At 40.8% G+C, this 17,724-nt stretch overlaps 1 non-coding gene across 1 annotated transcript; it reads right to left on the bottom strand.

The window, feature by feature from the left end:
* Positions 1-16,679: 16,679 nt before the first annotated feature.
* On the bottom strand, positions 16,680-16,750 carry TRNAG-GCC (transfer RNA glycine (anticodon GCC)). Its single transcript has one exon. It is a non-coding gene; the product is annotated as a tRNA-Gly (tRNA).
* Between the last annotated feature and the right edge of the window lie 974 nt (positions 16,751-17,724).

The following is a 17,724-nucleotide window of genomic DNA, read 5'->3' on the forward strand; positions in this document are numbered from 1 at the left end:
GCTAGGGATACAATGTATCCAAGAAACAAACTGACAAGGGAAAGAGAATTGGATGTACCTACTCCAATTCTAGTAGAGTTGGAAGAGGGATCTTAAGAAAACCTTATGTCAAAAATGTTTGAGGAGGTTGTGCAGGATGAGTCCATTCATTCATTCCCTAGGGATGGATATGAGACGCACACATGGAAGGAACCCTCACATGCCCAGAGAGCCCAGAGACATGGGCAGTCTCACAATTGTACTATCCACTTCCGTGCAAATGCCATTGGGAAAACTGCTACGTAGTTCACCAACATCTTCTTCAGCATTTTGATCTTGAAATATACGTTTAGATTGAGGAGTGACTTGTATTACATACCACCAATTAGGATCTCTTTGGTCCGGATGAAACACAACCTAAAAAAAGAAAGAACCATAAACCGCCGGTGCCCTTCAACTGCTTTGACTGCTAGTGCCCTCCGACTGCTCTGACCACCACTGCCGGTGCCCTCCAACCGCCAGTGCTCTCCGACCCCTACAACCCCCGGTCCCCTCATACATCTCAAGATATCTCAGACGTGTATGGCCAACTCCGATGGCACTCATGGAGGTAACACCCCTCTCCCTGTGCCAAGGAAGCGAGAGATCCTCTTCAAGATCCTAAGCACCATCTTCCTTTCCCCTCTCCCTTTCCCAAGGTAGGGAAAGATCCTCTTTGAGATCCTGAGCACCATCTTCCTTTCCCCTCTCCCTTTCCCAAGGCGGGGAAAGATCCTCCTTCGAGATCCTCTTGAGCACCACCTGAGGAGGAGGACACCCAAGGAGGAGATAAGGGGAGCACTCTCTCGGTAGTAGGATAGACACACAATCTCAAACACACTCTCACAGACGAGGACAATCTCTCTTGTATCACATTCATTGTAGCCCATTCTCATTTTGGAGCACAATCTCTCATGTATGATTCTTGCCTACAGCTGGTATACAATGTTACATTCTTGTGGTGTGGGTCTATCTCTCTGTGTGTGCGAGGTGAGTGAGGTGTGAGTGGTGTGTGGTGTGAGTGTGAGGCATGTAGGGATACTGTGGTGCTAAGTGTGGTGGTCAGAGAGCACGATAGACAATGTAGAGCATAGGTCTTGCATGTCTAGCTAGTGAGGTTGACTTATCGTTGGCGGGTATACCTCCCTGAGAGGACCCATGCTCCCTTCTACCCAACCTTAGTGTTAGTGTTGGTAGTCCTCGAGTCCCTATCGATGAGCGGCGGAGTCATCCACAGCTAAGAAAAAATTTGGTTGGGCTGTGGGGATAAGCGCTAGGGAGAAGGAGAGCGAGGGAGAGAGTGAGTGAGGGGGGGATGAGGGTTCATGAAGGAGAGGAGGAAGGAGGGGGGAAAGAGAGAGAGAGAGAGAGGTAGCTGTCAAGAGGGAGCAAGAAGTGAGAGGGTGAGGGTGAAGGTGAGGGGGTGATGGCAGAATGAGGGAGTGATGGGGTGGGTTGGTCGGTGAGCCGAGGGAGAGAGAGAGGGGTAGGGTGGGTTTGCGCAGGAGTGAGGGGGGGTGGTGAGGTGGGAGGGGTGGTGAGGTGAGGTGAGGGAGAGGGAGAGGTGGTGGGTGGGTTTGCCTAGGAGTGAGGGGGTGGTGAGGTGAGGGAGGGAGAGAGTGAGGGGGTGTAGTGGGGAGAAGGAGAGGGAGGGAGAGAGAGAGTGAGGGAGGGGATGAGTGGTGAGGGAGAGAGATAAGGTGGGGGGTGAGTGGCCGATGAGGGAGAAAGATAAGGGGGGTGACGGCAAGGCGGGTTGAGTGAGAGAGTGGGAGGGTGGTTGGTGGGGGAGGGAGCAAGAGAGATTTGTTTGTTTGTTTTTTTTGGGGTAAAAAGAAAAACCCACAAAAACACACACACAAACAAAAACAAAAACGCCTCTCCAACCCCTTTCTCTCTCACCCTCTTGGTTAGTTTTCATTTTTTTCTCTCTCATCATTCCACCGATGCCCTCTCCCCCTTTCTCTATCACCAAACATCCCCCTCTCCCTCTCTCCCTCTCTTCCCCTATCCCTCTCTCTCATAGCCCACCCTCCTCCTGTGCTCTCATTGACCCCTTGTTACCCTCACCCCACCCTTGCAGCAGTCTGTCATCTCTTCCATAGCCATCATGGAGGAGCACCCCGTCACCACCACCCGTCACACCACCACATCGACAATGAGCTGTAGGGCCCACACCCATGGGTTGACTTCATGCTCGGGAGTGTCCCCCACCACCATCGCTCTTCTCCGGCCCACCACCTCAGACCGTCTCCAATTCTTGGATCCCACTAATGCCCACCTCTCTTATGGCCGACATTGACATTGCCTGCACGGCTCACGCATCGACCATCGCCACCGAGCTGTCATCGCCACTTGTTGAGGTATCATTTCCTCTCCACCCTCTGGGTCCGCCCTTATCTCTTGTTTTATCGTCACATGAGCTTGCCCTGGTAGGGTTGGCTCATTTTGATTCCTTGGACTTCACCGTTGCGTCCGAGGATTTATGTAGATCCTTCCTAGTGGACTTAGCCACCAAGCACATCCCCACCCTCACCACCACCTACATAGCCGAGATCTTTCAATTTCCCACCATTCCCAAGCTTGCAGACAGGATGGGGTATTCCGGGATTCTAAAGGAGGATTGGGTCCTTAACCTCCAGGGGTCAGTCCCTAGGATGATTCCTCGGCAGAAATCCGCTCATGACCCAGCATCTCTCATCATCTCCCTGGACGCCAGCACCTTCGCGTCTACGATTCACCCCCCACATGCTTTCATCTACTATCTCCTCACCCGAGCTCGCCCCTCATCCCCAGCCAAGAGTACTTTGCCTCCACCTGTTTGATGCATTTCTCTCTTTGCACACCGTTGTCCCTTGTACTGGGCTGCACTCATCTCCACCGTCCTCCGCTCCGCCATTGCTCGTCTCATGTCTACACGCACACCAGCCTTATGCTTTGCTGGTCTACTATTCACACACATTGCATGCTATTTTTACACTCACTCGATGGCTCATCCTAAGTGCCATCCCTTGCTGGACCCTGGTTTCCCCTCACAACCTCGCACTCGAGCCCGCCTCCTTAGGGAGCCATCGATCCCATCGATTGCGATTGCAATCCCTTTTTCAACCTCGTCATCATTAACACCCTTCCCATCATCGACATCCACCCCACCACCACCCTCGTCGACACCCTACCCATCATCGACGTCCACCCCATCGCCACCCTCGTCATTGCCACCCTTCCCATCATCAATGTCCATGCCACCTTGTCCATGCCACCACTACCCAAAGTAGTAAACCTATAGTTTGCTGCTCTCTCTCTCTCTCTCTCTCTCTCTCTCTCTCTCTCTCTCTCTCTTACACGCACAAACAAACAATCATACTTACATTAATATACATAAATTTATTTTTGTGTCTTTTCATTCTTGGATCTATTTGCACATTATTTAAAAGTTATCTTAATAAATATTCATTAAATTTATTTATTTTTAATTTACTAAATTTAATAGGTTTATGTTAAAAAAATGATAATAAAATTTGTTACATCTACCTTTTATAAAGTTGTATTTTATATTGCATGGTTGTATGAATATGAAATCCTTATAATTAATACATTTAGAAAACATTGTAGCATATATATTATTAAATTGATTAGGGACTCAGAATTAGAGAGACAGAGAGAGGATAAGATAGATAGACAGAAAAAGATAGATATTTATCTAACTGTTTAAAAGAAAAGGCTAAACTACTTTATTTAAATTATAACCAAAGTCTTCAAAGATAACTTTTTGATACTCTCCATCATGACGCCCTAGACCGTCCACCTGATTGCTTCTTCACAACATTCACAACCATGCACCATCCCAAATCTTCTTCTCCATCTCTGACCTTTAACAACCTACTACCAGGAGTTAAGAAGATTAATATTTAGAAAACATTGTAGCATATATGATTAGAGACTTAGAATTAAAGAGACAGAGAGAGGATAAGATAGATAGATTAAAAAAGATAGATATTTATCTAAGCGTTTAAAAGAAAAGGCTAAACTACTTTATTTAAATTATAAGATCAATATAAAATTATAACTATAATTAAATTGATAGATAGTTCAGTAATCTAACCTTGTAAAGTCTGTGTGTGTTAAAGACCGATTGAAGGAGCATGGGTCTATCCAAAGTAGTAAACCACTATAGTTTGGAAAAAACACTTAATACTATTTAATGCAAGTCTCTCTCTCTCTCTCTCTCTCTCTCTCTCTCTCTCTCTCTCTCTCTCCCTCTCTCTCTCTCTCTTATATGACCTCTCCATTATTGCTCTGCATCAGAGGCACCTACCTCACTTTTATGACCTCTACATTCTAAATAGCCCCATGGCGGAGATATTCGATCTGAGGAAAGGGTAGCACTTTAATTGATCAGAATAATTGGATCTACTTGATATACATTTTCTAGTATTTTCTACTTAGTATCATCTAGGAGTCTTACTTACAGTTCTTATAACTATAAGACAATCAGTTTATTATACTTTTCAGTTTCATTTAGTTGTTCTCTTTGATGAGACACCAACTTCAGATGTACTCTCAATTTTGGTCTCATAGGCCATTATGGCCTCTTAGAGACGTTAATATATCATTTCATTTCTCTCTCTCTTTCTCTCTCTCTCTCTCTCTCTCTCTCTCTCTCTCTCTCTCTCTCTCTCTCTCTCTCTCTTACACACACAAACAAACAATCATACATTAACATACATAAATTTATTTTTGTGTCTTTTCATTCTTGGATCTATTTGCACATTATTTAAAAGTTATCTTAATAAATATTTGTTAAAATTTATTTATTTTTAATTTTCTAAATTTAATAGGTTTATATTAAAAAAGTGATAATAAAATTTGTTAAATCTACCTTTTTATAAAGTTGTATTTTATATTGCATGGTTGTATGAATATCAAATCATTATAATTAATACATTTAGAAAACATTGTAGCATATGTATTATTAAATTGATTAAAGACTTGGAATTAGAAAGACAGAGAGAGGATAAGATAGATAGATAGAAAAAGATAGATATTTATCTAAGTGTTTAAAAGAAAAGGCTAAACTACTTTATTTAAATTATAACCAAAGTCTTCAAAGATACCTTCTTGATGTTCTCCATCATGACGCCCTTGACCGTCCGCCTGGTTGCTTCTTCACATCATTCACAACCATGCACCACCCCCAATCATCTTCTCCATCTCCGACCTTTAGCAACTTGCCCAGGAGCTAAGAGGATTAATATTTAGAAAACATTGTAGCATATATATTATTAGTGGTGTCATGATAGAAGTAACACATGATTGTCTTTGAGGTGATGTTTCCACCAGTTTCGACACTCCAGTTTCTACCTTATTTTCTTAAGCTTATGGCTTGGGCACATTTGTAGGTAGGGCAGTTGCAAGCAAGTGTCGGTCATTCTGAACTACCTTAGCAATGCAATTGGTAACCTCTTGAAGATGTTTAGCTTGTTTCATGGTACTACCAGATAAAGCTTGCACAATTTTGTGCCAAGGTACTTCATAGATTTGGTATGTGGACAAGTTCTTCAGTAGTTGGGTCTCAATGTTGTATTCCCAATCTACACTTTTGAGTACCCCATACGTCCATGATCTCAGATATCCTCTAGAAGATGGAGCAACATTTGTCGAGTTCTTTAGAGCCTCTGAGGTAGGTTGTATCAGATTTTCTTGAGCACTAACGGCTCTATTTGGTCATTGTGTGCCTCTTAAGGTTCTAGAGTCATTATAGAGTTTGGCACTATGACATGCATTTGTTTTTCAAGTGCTACTTTTGAGGGTTATGTAGATTGGGTGTTCTTTGACTCTTGATTTGTAAAGTCTAATGGGATTTGGCTTGGTTCAGGGGAATGCTGCCCAATTAGGAGCCTGGCTAACCCACGCCTGGCTCTAGCAGTCACTTTAGGTATTTAATCTCAAATTTTAATTTTGTAGCTTACTAAGGATACTTGGGACTTGCTTCATACCAAGCTTCACCCCGTTGTGACAAATTTAAAAATTTACTATTTTTAGTGAGGCTTGGTAGGTTGGACTTTCGAGTTGACTTTTAAAAGCCATAGAGAGCTCAAAATCTCAGCCTTAGGTGTTATATTTGTAGATCTCACAAAGTATTGTGGCCATACTAAACCTCGTTGAAATTGGAGTTGTCAAGACCATTATCCAAAGATCTCAAATTGCATGCTCATTTACGTAGTACTGGTCTTAAAGTACTAAAAAACCTCTATCCGAGGGATTTTTGTGTTGACTCTACCGGCCAAATCACTTATCAAATTCAATCTAGGGCTAGTGGGGTTAAGGAACATTGATTGGCCTTCCCTAGGGTGTGTCTAGATTAGGCCATCTTCAATTCAGGTACCCAGGAATTATCTATCAAAGTAGAACCTTGTGGAAGACAAGTGGAAACGCCCGAAAAAGTTGCAGTTCCCTGAATTACAATATCTTTTGATAGAAAATCCAGTTCTGCACTCTAACTGCAGAATTGGATTCTTTGTTTTCTTTAGATAACTTTTGACTATTTGATCACCCTAATCGGAGATCGGAGTCAAGAGTTATAGTCCGTTGAAAAGTGACCCTGTCCGAAAAGTCACTGGCCACGCCTGGCTCTAACTCCCACACCATGAATCCAAATTTATTTCTGACTTTTACTTGGTGTTGTTGACAATAGGGACTTGGATTCTACCAAGTTTGGTCCTAGTTCGAGTTTTTACGGGCCTATCTACAGTGCGAACGATACGTGCAATTTGTCACCTCGAGCCACTTAAGGCCAAGAGGACTAAAGGTCGTAATTAGGTCACCTTGAATCTGTTCCAAGAAAGTAAGCATAGGATATCCATATTTGTGCAACGGCCTATCTTCACACCAAATTTGAGACCAAAAGGACCATTTTGGCTGGGTGCTCTTTTCCCGGACCAGCTATGCACCAAATCCGTGTCATGCTATATTTAGTAATTTTTAAGAGATAGCATAGATCCATCATTGCCTTGGTGTTGTACACATCATGAATATACAAGAATTCTAATTTGGTAATTTTTCGGATGCAATAAGGCTTTTTGCGGGCTGTTGGGACCTATTAGCTCTTAAGAAGCGTACTTTAAGATGCACGAAAAAACCTTTTTGGCTAAAATTAGAAGTTTTTGAGAGCTAGCTGAAATCTAACACTACCAGCAAATTAACCACACCTTGAATATATAAACTGCCAAGTTTGAGCCGATTTGGACTACTTTAGTCCCGTACCTCTTTTTGGGACGGGTGGGCGTGAAACTTTTTTGGCCAAATTTAGTAATTTTTCAGAGTTAACATGGGTTTATCATATCCATCGTGTTCTTGAAACCTAGGATATACGTAATCCCAAGTTTCTTCCCATTTCGAGCTTTTTCGGCCTATCTACGGACCAAACTCGTCATATGGCTCTTAAGAAGTACGCCCTAAAAGCATAAAAAACGTTTTGGGCTAAAATTAGTAGTTTTTGAGAGGTAGTTGCAATCTAGCACCACTAGCAAATTAACCGCACCTTGAATATACAAACTGGCAAGTTTGAGCCGATTTGGACTACTTTGGTTCCGAACCTCTTTTTGGGGCGTGTGGACGTGAAAAACGTTTTTGGCCAAAATTTAGCAAATTTTCAAAGCTAACCTAGGTCTATTAAGTCCATTGTGTCCTTGACACCTAGGATATATGTAATCCCTAGTTTCGTCCCATTCTAAGCTTTTTCGACCTATCTACGGACCAAACTTGTCGTACAACTCTTAAGAAGCACGCCCTAAAAGCGTGAAAAATGTTTTAGGCTAAATTTAGCAATTTCTGAGAGAGAACTTGGGTTTGACATAGCAAATGTGTCAAGAGCACATTGGATATACACCGTATTCAAATTTTGGTCAAATTTCAAAAAAACCCGCCATACCTGTGACACAGTTGTAGAGTGCGCATTGTAGATTGTATGAGGCAATTACAAATGATACATGACTAGGGTATGAACCATATTTACCTCTAGAAGAATGAACAAATCATTAGGGTAGATTTGGTGAGTTATAAAGCGCATCTAGTGAGTCGAACTCCTTTGGAGCTCTATTCAGATACCACATCTCATACAGAAAAGTCTACCAAAATAAGCATCTGTATGGTTTGCAGGCAGCAGGTAGTTGAAGTGAAAGTTTCTAAACAACTGAAAGAGATTGTATCTATTCCAGACCCCACTTACTGTGAGAACTGGATGCAATTGTTGGCTACGATAGACGTAGTTCCAAACTTGATAGGAACAAAATTCATGAATGCCAATGAGGAGATATCTCTTTACATGTTGAATGCTTCGGCAACTTTCCAAAGACTTATGTGTATGGATTTTAAGGACTACCTAGAGGAATTTCTCGAAATCTTCATGGATAACCTTGGGGTGCACTCATCCTGGAAGGAGTATTTGAATTGTCTTACGTAAAGTTTATAAGCTTTGCATGTAGACAGTTAAATGAGGCTGAAAAAAACTATACAACCACAGAAAGCGAAGGCTTAGGTATGGTTTATACAGTCAAGAAGGTTAGATACTATTTTTTGGCAAACAAATTTGTGTTCTTTGTAGACCATCAAGCCCTTCTCTATTTGGTTAACAAACCTTGTACCACGGGAAGGATCACTAGGTGGCTATTGATCCTCATGGAATTTGACTTCTCTATTACTGTGAGGAAAGGATCATCACATGTGCTTCTAGATCACCTATCCAGAGTAACCAATGGTGAACCTCTTGGGTGTTGACGATGACTTGCCTGATGCATGTCTATTTCAAATAGACATAGTTCCTGAATAGAGCTTTGACATTGTGAATTTTTTAACAAATGGACTACCAATGAACCATCATGAACTATCTAAAGAACAAGAAAGACAATTGGTAAAGTTGGTAGCACCATATCAACTAATTACGAGATAATTATATTGGTTAGGCAAGGATGGAGTTCTTTGTAAATGCGTGCTTGAGTCAGACTATGCAGCTGTCCTTGAAGAAGCTCATAATGGACTAGGCAGTGGACATTGTTTCGTGGAAACCACTTCACAAAAAGTGCTTCAATCAGGCCTATGGTGGCCAACACTCCTTGGTGATGTCTCAGAATTTATCAAGAGGTGTGAAGAATGCCAGAGATTCACTATAACTCATAACAAGGATAATATTCCCTTGACGGTAATCTACTCACTATACAAGTTTTCCAGAAGTGGGGGATGGACTTTGTTGGACCTATCAGTCCTGCTACAAAATCATATTGAGAAAGGTACATTATAGTAGCAACATGCTATTTTTAAAGGGTTGCAGACACTAGTAAGCAAAGGGAACATTATGAAAAGATACATAAAAAACAAAAGTAGGATTTGTTAAAAGAGCTAGAATTTTCAAGAAAAGAATTTGCCTTGGTCAGCAGATAAGAATCAGGCTCAAAGTAAGATGGGTGCGGAGATGGCTAAGGTAAAACAAATAACAGAACAATGTAGGGACTTGGAGAATAGACTATAAGAAGCCAAGGAAATCCTAGTACAATAGCTTCAAAAATAGAATGAAGAAGAAGTCAGGCTCAACCTCAAGCATAAGGCAAAAAAGGCACAGCTTATTCCAGCAGACAGCTGCAAAAGGCACAGGAAGATTGCTTAAAGTATCATGATGAAGCTATGGACAAAGCCAGGGAACTGGAGTCTACTGTCCAGTAGCAGAATCAGCATGAAGAGGAGGAGATTTCTCCATTAGAACAAGGGGCAGGTACATTTCTTGCCATTATCTCTAACCATGCCTCTTCTCTAGCTACATTAGCTGTTTCCCCACAAACTCCAGTAAAAACCCAAAAAAAAATTCACCTCTACCCTTTTATTGTCTATGACTATAAAAGACATAGATTTTGAGGCTCCTTTGACAAGTGAGGTAGTGTAATGGGTTTTTCAAACAATGTCCAGACAAAATGCCCCTACATTTGTAATGGCCATTCTTCATGGAGACATTAGTCTACAAAGCCCTAGTGATCTTTTCTATGCCCCATTGCATCCTATAGTAATTAATTTCCGGGCATGGGTTAGAGTGCTTCTCAATTCTCAAGATTTTTCTGAGGAAGGGGAACTTATGGATGTGGGTCTACTAGAGGAATTAACCTTTTGAAGCCCAAACATCTGTAGACTACATATACCAAAGCCTTAATTTGATAAAACTTTTTGGAACTTATGAGGCTAGGGACTTCTTGTATTTACAGGCTAGGAAAAACAATCTTTATCACCCCCTTGGGCATATGGAGGTTATTCAAAATCATTCAATGGGAAGCTAATTTTAAACAACACTTCAATGGCAAGCCACCTAACCCAAAGGAAGAAGACAGGCCGGGCAAAGCTTTAGACAAATTGACATACCCATATATCCATGCATTCCAAGTGAATAATCAAGCATAGTTGTCACCATCAGAAGGTTCTAAAGGCCAAAGTAAAGGTACAAGTAATGAAGTTGCAGCTACAATACTCAGTCATGTAGGAGATCTTGTGTGACTTGCCTTTACAGGATTTCCAACATCTGCATTCACAATACAACCAACTATGGGAACACGACCAGGAGTCTTAAGAATATGCACAAAGGCTTACATAATTTACTTATCATTTCCTTGTGGGAATAACATGGGGGATGTGCCTATAGTTTTGTACTCTGGAGGATTGCACATAGTGCAACATGAGAGTCTACAACACAAGGAGAACAATGTATGGATTCAAGATGATACAACTTGGTGGGAAGAGGCATCACAAGTACCCACCCATGAACAAACTGAATTAGCACGAGGTTTTCCAAATCTTACTAAAAATTCAGAAGTCGAAGAGTGGCCCAGGTACAATATCTACCACAACACCCACAGCTCCTGACACTATGGCTAAACTTTTTGCAAAGCAGGACATGTTTGAGCAGTTTCTAGAGAAAACATATTTGGAAGTAATCAAGGAGGGAAACCCACATCTTCTATTTGAGGGACTCATGCAAGTAACAACCTTTGATCCTCACTGCCTTATGATCCTACTATAGGTGTCAAAACACCCACGACAGAAATGATGAAAAAGAGGCCTTATTTGGCCTATCCTCCTAGGGGTGACATGGCAGAGCATGTAAAATTACATATATGGAAAGCCTAAGACCTATGGGAGCTCGTAAAACAACACACACAATTCAAGAACCCTCACCTAGTGGATCTTCTTGATGTACAAGTGGTTGCTTTCTTAATAGAATATTCTTCTTGATGTATAGGTAGTTGCTTTCTTGATGTACAGGTGGTTGCTTTCTTAATAGAATATTCTTTTGACAGCTAGAAATAGGACCATCCTATAGAGGATAGAGGTGGTTATACACTACCTCCAAGGTATAGTGAAAGGCCAATAGGATGGGAAGGCACTCGACCGGTGGAGACAAAAGTACCTGTAATTGGATCTCGCTATAACTATGCCTATTATAATTCACCAAGGAATCTTTGTGTCAATCCTTGCTTCATGCCATACCCTTGATGGTGGATTAGGGAAGTCTTCAAAGCTAAACGAGGCAAGAATCCCCACTATATCTTTAACTACCCTTGATTCCACTCGTCAACCTTCACAGATATACATGCTATGAGGAACCACCTTAAGGGATTGTACTACGCATGGAGGCAGATACCTGATCATGCTTTTATGGAAACAATTAGATTTATCCAACTTATTATAACACTTTTGGATGTTCCACAAACAGGCACAAAATGGGGCAAAGAGCAATTACTATATGATCTCAATGAAGGCCCAAATGAGCCTTGTGGTAGCTTTCTATTTCCACCAGCTCAAATTTCTACTTGGGTATATGCTCTGTGACTTTGAGACTATGGTAGATATTGAATTTTGGCCTCCATACAAATCTTTCTGAAGAACCCAATACTCTTTGGAATTGAGGCATTTACATTGGCAGCATGCTGTGCATAAGTTCTTGTAAATTGGAGTCGCCTACCTAAAAGTGGTAAGCATAAGAGTTCAAGTCTAGTTGCCAGTTGGTTTTCCGACCACTGGCATAGTCTTGCACATGCGTCAAGTCACTAGCATAGTCTTTCCATGATTGCATCTACATTTGCTTACCAAATCTTCTTGCATACTAGAGGTGTTGCCAATCTAGGTGTTGGCATAAGAGTCTCATGTCACCTAAGATTTTCTAGTCAAGGGCATAGTCTTGAGACATGGCATCATGCATGGCATTTCCTTGTACATATCTGCATACTCAACTATTTAAAAAAGAAACACACACACACACACGTACAACACTCACTGTGCACTTTTATCTTTAGGACTAGAAGCCTCAACATCAAAAGACATCCAGGTACATTTTGGATGGGGGGATCTTGGCGGGATATTCCTGGCCCAAGATACGACCCATCACCTAAATTACCCCTCAATTGCTCTTCTTGCACAACATGTTCATTTTACTATGCAGCATATAGACACTTGCATTTTTCAAGTGCATGCATTAGGCACTCTTATTTGTTTATAGTTGTGCACATGCATACGCACTTACTCTTGGCTTCACCAATTTCAACATTAACAACCAATCTGTACTGCTACATCATGCAGTTATCTCAAAAACCTTCTAAGGCTCTTACACTTCATAAGCCCTTTTCATTGTCACACTTAAGAAAGATTAATCATCAATTTAGCAACACTGAGGCCTCTACAACGACAACCCAATAATCTCTACAGTACGGCTTATCTTCAAATTTCCCCAGACTTTGATTTTCCATGCATAGGTCTAAGGACGGGGACCTACTTCAGGTAGGGGGAGATGTTAACCGCATTTCCTATGGTGGTTAATTGGGCAATTGGCTTAGGCAGGCCTACCAACATATTTTTGAAAGGCCATCTAAGCAAAGCAAGATCTTAATGTAAACTCTAGATCTTCCATGATTTGATTTAGTCAAGCTACTATTCTAAGTTTATACCTTCCTGGCCTTGGTTTATTGAGCCTCTAGTTGTTGATATCCGATTACTTCTCTCTAGCTTACCCTTATCTCTCTCTATATTAATGCTAGTTCCTTCTAGGATTGCATTAGGGCCTTTCTATTGATCAGTATTTTCTTCTAAATTTAGACCCTGTGAGTAGACCCTCAATGATACTTTTATCCTTAATTTTCTTCATAATTCTAGTCTCTATAGATAAAAGCTCCACTACAAGTAATATTCTCTCTTAAAAATTTACTAGTCTTTCTCTAGGGTTAGAGTCATATTTATTGGAGAGTGTATGGGAATTCGACTTGTTATTTTACTAGCACTTCTTAAGGGTTTTAAAAAGAAAGAAAGATCCTTAACTGATAAGGTATCTATGGCCATCACATTAGACTATTAGCACATACATGCATATACACTCCAACTCTTTAATTCTATTCATTATCTACCTTAGGTGATAAGGTATCTCTGGCCATCACATTATACTATTAGCACATATGTACAAATACACTTCAAGTCCTTAATTCTATTCATTATCCTTAAATGTTAGGCAAGGAGTTATCATGAATATTTTTGGGACCTAGTTTAAGTGTACACATTAAATTCTCTATTTTTAATACCAATTTAATTTTATTATTTAGTATCTCAAGCATTACCACCTCTATGAATTTTCCTAACCTTGATTGAGGTTTAAAAATCTAGTTATGATTATATGCCAATATGGATCAAGACCTCCTAGTCAAAAATTGCCAACCCTAGTTCTAAGGTTCAATACTCATTTTTTTCGACATATGCTAAGCTTCAAGGGTTAAATTCTAAGGTCAACAAATCCTACTCATAAAGTGCTATAGAATAAAACCTAAGTGTGACTGCATTCATTTATAGGAAGGTCAATTTATAGGTATGGATATCAAAAGGTCATGTAAGGTTAAAGTACAAGCACTAATGCTTAAATGCAATTTTTATTTTCTAAAAATTACAAAAAAAACCAGAGGACTAGAAAAATACAATTGTAAGTGTTTGTGCCCCTTGTGAGGGCTATATAGTAGGTATAAAGCTTCATATATAAGGTGGCTCAATCATTGACTTTTATTGCACATGAACCAACATGTTAGAATCTTAGAGATCCTAAAAGACAGCCACACAATTGAGAAGAGAAAAAGAGGGTTTTCAAAGGGAAGGCGGTTGGGTCTTTAAAGGGTGGGGGGTAGCGATCATAAGAAAGGAAGGATAAAGGGCTTGTTGAGGTGGCTCAATCATTGGTGTTTATTACACATGAATCAACATGTTAGTATCTTCTAGATCCTACAAGACATGATTCATGTTAGTATCTTCTAGATCCTACAAGACAACCAAGCAATTGAGAAGGAGAAAAAGAGGGTTTTCAAAGGGAAAGCGGCAGGGTCTTTAAAGGGTGGGGATGGTAGTGATCATAAGAAAGGGAGGAGAAAGGGCTTGTTGAGGGTGATCTAGATTGAGGCCAGTCGATTAACATGGGTAGGGCCATATAAGTTCAATAGCTTGAAGAAGGTTAGAAGGAGAGGGTGAGTGCTGAAGGGGAGAAGGCCGCCTTGTAGAGTTAGGGAAGCAACAAAGAAGAGGGATTGCTTGTTTAGAGGGCGCTGACAAAGAGCTAGTGTTGGGTGCACTATTGCGGCTCAAAAGGTGGAGCCCCTATGCGCGGGTAAACTAGGGAGGAGGGAGCATGTGTAAAGCCGAGTAGTTGTAACTACCTGTGTTAAGCTACATAGACTAAAGGTTTGTGAAGGCAACATCAAGAGTGTCTGGAGGTGGCGACTATCGAGAGAGAGAGAGAGAGAGAGAGAGAGAGAGAGAGAGAGAGAGAGAGAGAGAGAGAGAGAGAGAGAGAGAGAGAGAGAGAGAGAGCATACTAACGACAATCATAAAAGAAGAAGCGACAGCAGTTAGAGGGGCTCATGGTGCTCAGCAGTTCATGAGAGATGAGAGCCTATGTGTATAGAGAAATAGAGAAAAGAGCTAGAGGAAGCTTTGAAAGCAGCATCAAAATAGTGGTCATACCATTTTAATAGTGGTCATACCGTTTTAAGTTTGGTCAACCTAGTGTCTAAAAACTAGTCACTTGTATGTATATAAGTCAATTTTGACACCAAGTAATAGGCATTTATTTCCTTGCAATAGAATACTTGTGAGCTTTTCTCTAAAACTTACTTACATGTATGCTATTGGATTCTTGTATGCTAGTAGATGGTTACTTGTTTGAATAGGATTGCTTACATGCATGCTATTGGATTCTTGCATGCATGCTATTGGATTCTTGAATGCTAGTAGATGGTTGCTTGCTTGCTATTGGATTCTTGCTTGCTTGCTTGAATAGGATTGCTTTAGGTTGCTTCCTCTCATTAGTTTCTTCTCTCCCCACTTTTTGTGAGAGAGAACCACCATGAAGGCCAATATCTTTTTGCCTCCATCTAGGCATAGAGAGCTATCCCTTCACCCCCTTAGCACAAAGGAGCATTACGGTGTGACAACAAAGTGAGGACACGAGACGGACGAGTCGAGTAGCACACCCACATCAAAGAGTTGCATTACAAGTTGAAGGCAAGACCCAATGACACATGATTTCACAAGGCTAAGGTAACATCTTGACTTAAACAACAATTCTTAAAGAAAATCATGTGCCTACTAAATCATGGTGAAAAGTCCCCACAATAAACGTATATATATACAATAAGATTGTAAATTGACCTAACACTATTTTCCAATGTGAGGAAGGCTACAATAAGATGTTGCCTTGTAATTGTTTCTCCCTATAGTCATGCAATAAGCATGAGAAATAGTATGGAACAATCTACAAAACTAGGTCATCGAAGAGTCCCTCAACATGTCACGAGACATGCGTCCCAAGATAGATCATGGGAATATAAATGTGGCGTGGTGCCATGGGAAAAGTCCTCAGATAAATCATAGGACATATCATTGGAACATCCATGTGATATATATACCAAGGTAGAGCTCCAAGATAAGTCATGGGGATAGTCATGGGACAAATTACAAGCATAGGCATTATAGCAAAGGTGGAAAAGAGTGTGAGGAAGAGGTGTGTAGTAGGAGTAGGATAAGTAATCAAGCCCTCCCAACCACAACCAAAAACCAACTTCAGAGTATGTTTTAAATGCCATGGGCCTCGGTAGTAATTATGGTTCCAAATAACTTTTGATCATTGCTTACTTTGCCTTGTGGTGTGAAAAGAAACTATAAAAGGCCACACTCTCACTCTACATTTACAACGATACATAAGAAAAGAGATTCTCGTGCTCTCTTTTTTTTTCTTCTTCTTTTTTTTTTGAAGTTCTCATTAGAGGTGGAGTAAGTCATTTAAACTGGTTAGAGCTAGGAGCAAACAAGGAGAGGGCGTAGTAGTAAGGTATTAGGTATAGTAGCCTCTACAGAGAAAGCGCCGACTTGTGAGAACGAATAATAAAGAGAGAGAGAAATCGTTAAGAGGATGCAACGAATAAAAGGGACGGGGAAAAAAAAATGGTTAGAGCTAGGAGCAAACAAGGAGAGGGCGTAGTAGTAAGGTATTAGGTATAGTAGCCTCTACAGAGAAAGCGCCGACTTGTGAGAACGAATAATAAAGAGAGAGAGAAATCGTTAAGAGGATGCAACGAATAAAAGGGACGGGAAAAAAATAATTTGCATGCACTGGCCGGGAATCGAACCCGGATCTGTACCGTGGCAGGGTACTATTCTACCACTAGACCACCAGTGCCCTGATAAACATCTCAACAGTATTTACAATAATGGATTAAAATAATTACTAGCAAGTTATACTACGCTAGCGCTTTTCAGTCTTCAAGCGAGAGAATATATAACCAAATCAGATGGGCGACAATTTCCCCAAATCTTCCTACACCACAAGCAACCAATCCCATGCCCACAACATGGAGACCCCCACTACGCTAAACTCAACCAATCCCCTACTATTGTGGCCGCGCCTCTCTCTCTCTCTCTCTCTCTCTCTCTCTCTCTCTCTCTCTCTCTCTCTCTCCTTAACCCAAAAAAACACACATCTCTCTCTCTCTCTCCTTAACCCAAAAAAACACACATCTCTCTCTCTAGTATTAATCTTTTTTTTTATAAGTTGAGATACGACTTGTGCAAATATGGATGGCAAGTCAAGACTGATCCGGAGTGCATCTATACATATCTTGATGCAAGTGTTCACTTTAACACCGTTGAGCCTTCATTTCGCGTTGTTTTAAGCATGCCAATGAGTACTTTAGTTCTCACAAACGAAAATCTTCAGATCGGTGCTAGGCATGTTTTGCCCACTTATGGTGTTGGATAATCAATCGTACCTAGCTCAGCCATAATAGCTAGCTAGGTGGTTCGGAATCACTGATTAATTTCTAATGAAACTATGCACGTGGAGACTGCATGCATGGGCACTCATCAAGATCAATAAATTATCAACACCAACCAAGACAAGAAGAATATGGTGGTGGTGAGTTACATCACATGAATCATCTCTGAAAAGAAGACCTACAATAGCAAGAGCAGCACAACAAGAAGATGTGAGGAAAGCTCTCCAAACTCAAGAAGATAAAGATCAAGAAATTTAATAAGATTGAGAAAATCAAGAAATTTAAGAAGATCAAGATCAAGATCAAGAAAATCAAGAAATTTAAGAAGATCAAGAATGTCAAGAATGACAAGGCAATGATGGATGTTAAGTGCCGTCAA

Source organism: Cibotium barometz, chromosome 1, assembly GCF_041138505.1.
Source record: "Cibotium barometz isolate CiBa-2024 chromosome 1, ASM4113850v1, whole genome shotgun sequence".
In the NCBI taxonomy this organism is placed as follows: domain Eukaryota; kingdom Viridiplantae; phylum Streptophyta; class Polypodiopsida; order Cyatheales; family Cibotiaceae; genus Cibotium; species Cibotium barometz.